This window comes from Alosa pseudoharengus, unplaced genomic scaffold (assembly GCF_046254945.1).
Source record: "Alosa pseudoharengus isolate Yale_2024_CS ecotype anadromous, Long Island Sound unplaced genomic scaffold, YU_APseudo_1.1 YU_APseudo_1.1_scf_6, whole genome shotgun sequence".
Lineage (NCBI taxonomy): Eukaryota > Metazoa > Chordata > Actinopteri > Clupeiformes > Clupeidae > Alosa > Alosa pseudoharengus.
The window spans coordinates 13,186,097-13,191,528 of record NW_027468848.1 but is presented as its reverse complement, the minus strand read 5'-3'; the positions used below and the strand labels follow the sequence as shown (position 1 = coordinate 13,191,528).

At 39.4% G+C, this 5,432-nt stretch overlaps 1 protein-coding gene across 1 annotated transcript in view; it reads right to left on the bottom strand.

The window, feature by feature from the left end:
- Nucleotides 1-4,276, bottom strand: part of LOC143106561 (uncharacterized) — a 64,840-nt gene extending 60,564 nt beyond the window's left edge. The window contains exons 1-2 of the mRNA XM_076270891.1: nucleotides 4,177-4,276; nucleotides 1-4 (exon numbers count right to left, since the gene is read on the bottom strand). The exon at nucleotides 1-4 is cut by the window's left edge and continues 65 nt beyond it. The gene's annotated coding sequence lies outside the window, so the exon portion shown is untranslated. The remainder of the gene's footprint in view (nucleotides 5-4,176) is intronic.
- Nucleotides 4,277-5,432: the final 1,156 nt, after the last annotated feature.

The window sequence follows — 5,432 nt, the reverse complement described above, 5'->3', positions numbered from 1 at the left end:
TGTTCTAGAGGAACAAAACAATGTTACAAGGTCAACCTGACAAAATCAGGTAATGTTAACAAACACATTACTGCTCCTTCTGATAAAACTAATCAAACTAATTCAATTTATTAACTCCTAATCCATGGTATGTTAGGTTTCTCCTTGTGATAATGCTCATACTATCATACTGATATTATATGCATGTATATTTGTACTACATTGGCACTGCTTGCAAGTGATGACAGTACTGTAGTTGTACTGTGTAATGGTTACTTGGGAATTGATGGACACAGTTGCCAAAAGCAAAACAGAGAATCCTTGCATTAGGGATGCACAATGTTATCGGTGCGATATTGGTATTGGCAGATAACAGCTTAAGAACTGTATTATCAGCAAAGGCAAATACAAACACTTCTGCAGATATTCCTGGTAGATAAATCAGCAAAGCTATAATAGGCACAACGTACTTGGGTATCAGAGGAAGCATCATACTAGCAGCACGTAGATCTCATCATAATCTGCTCAAATATGATGAGATCTACATTTTTATTTGAAAAAGTCATATAGCAACCTGCATATTTTGTCTACTACAACAAGTTGCAATGATTTCCTTACTATAAAGAACTTAGGGCTGTATTTTGGGCACCAGCGCATGGCGTAAAGTTCGTTTTCCACCCGCGCAAAGTTTAATTCGGTATTTTGCACATTTATTTTGTAAACATTGCGCCCAGGGGTGTGGCAATTAACAACCTAGGGAGGGGCCTGGCGCGTTGTCTAAAAATCGCTATCGTACACCACCTAAACCTGGTCAGAGTTGTTCATATGCTATTTTAAGAGCGCATGTCAACATGTTACAAAACAATGTTACAAGGTCAACCTGACAAAATCAGGTAATGTTAACAAACACATTACTGCTCCTTCTGATAAAACTAATCAAACTAATTGAAACTAATTCAATTTATCAACTCCTAATCCATGGTATGTTAGGTTTCTCCTTGTGATAATGCTCATACTATCATACTGATATTATATGCATGTATATTTGTACTACATTGGCACTGCTTGCAAGTGATGACAGTACTGTAGTTGTACTGTGTAATGGTTACTTGGGACAGCTTGTTGACATGCGCTCTTAAAATAGCATATGAACAACTCTGACCATGCAGGTGACCATTGGCAGGTGCACGCATCCTTCTATCATTCATGAACGCACACCAGCGCACGTCCATGCAAAGCATTACAAATTGCACGATTACAATGGGAAACATAACTAGATGTACCGCAGAGCGGTACAAAATATGACCGCCGCCCAGTCCAGCACATTTTTTCCACAAAAATAAATCACGCTGAAAGGCCTATATGATTCTAACTGTCTCACTAAATTGCATTATCCACACTCAATTCTCACTGATATCTGCTAGACAACAAGTACCAAAACATGATTAGTTCATAGATTTCACATGTAAAATTCATTTTATACAACCGCACCTTCATCTTGCCTGTTCATAATTCTGAGAAATTCTTGAATTGTGTGCATGTGTGCATGTACATGTTTATGTTATGTATGTGGGTGTGTGTGTGTGTGTGTGTGTGTGTGTGTGTGTGTGTGTGTGTGTGTGCTTGTGTGTGTGCCTGCGTATGTGCCTGTGCATGCAAGCGTACATATGTCTACTGTGTGAGTATGTGTCATACGTATGATTACTGTGAATGTATGTGTGTGTGTGTATCTGTTTGTGCACATGTGTGCACATGAAATGTGTTAACATGACCCCTGGAGGCAAACATACTGAAAAAAATGGTCATCCTAGTCCCTACAATTCTCAAGATATTCACACAGAACTGTGTCTGCCCTACCCTCCTTTCGGGGGGTCCAGTCCAGCGGGGGGGCTACAGATCAAAACGAAAAATGACGTTTCCATGCTATCCATGTGGGGTTACATGCCCACCAAGTTTTGTGTACCCCGGTCTTTCAGTGTCCCAGGAATCATTGACGGAAATTTGGGCATGCGAAAAAGAAAAAAAACGAAAAAAAAAACTGACTAAACCTATATGACCGCCGCTTCGCTGCACGGCGGTCATAATTAGAATAAAGATATTACGAAATACTGTACATCTCATGATGAGTAGTTATTCACCATCATTTACAAATTGGTAATGACGGTTAAAAGTGATTAGGGGAGAGGCGAGAGACACGTATGGAGCACAGCTGAAGACGCACTGTCACAAGATATAAGCAACTCCTCTGCAGGATAAATGTTGATTTATTCAGTCATTTGAGCAATATTAGGGTAAGTGTTGCTTTTTCCAGCCTATGTTTTCGGTGGTAACCCATTGTCAGTCAATAGTGAAAGTAACTGCAACTGTCTTGTCGTTGACTGACTCCTTGGTGAAGTTAGTTTCACTTTGCCAATGAGTTCAAATAATAGACGAGTGGAAATGCGTGAAGGCTATGCTAGGTTTTAGTAAAGCATGGTTTAAGAATGACTATTCCATATGGTCTCGCAAGCAGCCTCCTTCAAATGCGCCGTTGAATGCCAAAATACCGATGCATTTATTTGACATATCGCGCTTTGCGCCGTTAAAGGGAATGACCGGTGTCATTCTCATTGGTTTAAAATTATGTTACTACGCCCCAAACACACCCATATGACTGATTAAAAAACCTAGGAACACCTTGTTGCGCCATGCGCTTCACGTTTGATAACGAAACCCCTCCCAATGTGAACTGGACATCCTACTAAATTTGAATAGACTTTTGACAAGTGACGATGCACTTTAGAATGTCATGATAGGGCCCCTAATCTTAAGTACGAGTGTAGGAAACGGATAAGAATGGAGGTGTTGCCTCTTTATGGATCAACTAGGCCATCACAATAATAGTAACAGGTTCATTTGAGTGCAGACCCTTAAAGGAAATATAAACATGTTTGTATATCAGTATCGGCATCGGCCAAAATGAGCTTTAAAATATTGAGATATCGAACGTCCACAATAATCCAATATAATTGCATCCCTTTTGCACACTGCCAAATGATCATTTCTCCATTATGATAACGCTCATACAATACCATTTTGTTATTATTATTACTATATTAATGCTTATTTGTACTACACAGACACTGATTGCAAGCAATGTTGCAAGCAAACTGTTTAATGGTTTCTCTCTCTCTGAGAAATTGGCGTAAACTAAGAGCAAAATGAAGTCTTTACACACTACCATGTCATCAAATTATGAGTATACAATTTCATTTAATAAAAAACATACTTTCATTAGTGTGGGCAAAAGCATCTGCCTCCCCCTTTCATAATCAATGCAATGTGCTTACAAAGAACACTTAACAGACTGTTGAGGGCATTCAAATCAAACTAAAACCTGTAACCTATCCTGAATTCATTTAATGAAAACCTTTAGACTAAGTTTTAAATGGATGCTTAGGCCTAATTATCTGCAGTAATGAGATAAGGAGAGAAATAAATTGCTGTTGGCATAAAGTTTCTCATAGACATTAATCATAGAAAAGATTGTTATCAGTCTAGGCCCTAGGCTATGCTATATATTTCGGCTATTGCTGGCCCTCTGAAAGTGGGCTACTCGTCCCAACGTTACAGCCAAGTCGAATGTAGACTAGCAGAGCCTGGACCAAACCTTCTCAAGAGGACCATGAGTAGGCTAGTCTAGAAATCTAGATGCACCCTAGCGGCAGCTGCCAGGGCTAGTCTAGCAACTCTCCACTGGCTTGTGAGCTCGGAAAATTAAACTTCTATCAGGCCAATCAAATCGTGTATAGAGTCATTAGCAACAATTTACAACACTTAGGCCTACATGATGAGCTTACAGTACAAGATATGTTATAATAATCACTGAAAAAGGAAATGGATCAAGCTAGGTTATAGGCTATAGCCTAGCCTACTTATGATTTGGAAACTGGACCTGAAGTGAGTAGCCTAGCCTATGAATTATTTCATTAAACCTTTTCTAGTCAACTTTTATTGAACGGCTGTGTCCCAAATAGGTTAAGGTTTTTAACTACAGTTACGTCTAGTCTTGCAACAACAGGTAGGCCTAACTTTGCCGAGGCCTGTTACAATTAAAAAAAAGCATATAGCCTACTACTGTATATAAAAACAAAACAGTGCGCGATCGAAATAGCCAATCCAATGGAAAAGCGTTAGAAAACATTAAATATGCCTTACATTTCTGAAGTTGTGTGAATCGAGCGTCCAAAAACGGAATTGAATAATTTACCGACATAGGCTACCGACATTTTGAGTGTTTCCGAAGACTTGCCTTCAAATGCTTCAAATGCTTGGAGTGAAATTGAAACCAAAAACTTCCGCCTTCAGTGTCAAAAAGTTTGTCTTGCCTACCTGTCATCGTCATAGGTCATCATCAATATGAGATCATCCTATAGCACCATCTACTGACAGGAAAACGTAGCAACCTTCAATGTGGCTTTTCAAAAGATTTGTTCAAGTTGGCCTAGGACTAACACACATTTTCACTACCATTTTCCTGTATCCAAGTAAAATGTGTGCCATTTCTTCAACTCACATAAAAGGCTTATTTATCTCAAATGTTGTTGACAATTATTTCTGTTCTGTTAATTTCACCTTCACCAAAATAACCCCCCCCAAATAAATAAATAAATAAATCTAAAGGCCATAATGAATATAATGTTATATTGAAATGTTAATGTTGAAAAATTTGGGATGCACTAGGCTACCTGTTTCAGCCGCATACTATGCCCATTGAAAATGAACCCATTTTAGCACAGGTACAGTATGGCCAGGGATGTACAAGGGTTGGCTGGTCTTCCTGGATACCAACCTCCTCGCTGGTGCTTGGTTGGGACATTTCGCTCGAATTCTCTTGAGTCTCTGCCACGGACACCTTCGTACTCGACTACATACGTGTGCTATGTGCAATGGATCGCATACAAACCTATAAGGTGTCGGAATGGTATATGTTTATACTTCTCATCCAACCACAATCAAATTCACTCCACCCGGATTGATCTGGATAGTTTTTTTTTTTTTTTTGAACGATGTCAAGCCGGAATGAAAACAAGCCGAAATGAAGTAGAAGTAACAAGGCTATCTTTCAAATGTAAGGACTAGAAAGTGCAGATAATTGTGTGAAAATGTCAGGAGTAAAAGTAAAAAGTCAGCTGAAAAATAATTAGGGCCTACTCCAGTAAAGTATAGATACCCAAAATGTCTACTTAAGTAAGGTAGTGAAGTATTTCTACTTTGTTACTTGACACCTCTGGTAAAAACTTCATAAGTCTGGAGGTGCGGGCCTTCATGGACCTGTATGGCTTCCCAGAGGGCAGCAAGGTGAGAAGGTGATTGGCTGGGTGGGAGGAGTCCTGTGTGATGCTTTTGGTCCGACGCAGATATCGAGCCCTGTAAATGTCTTCTAGGGTGGGTTTGTGTGTTCATGATGCCCT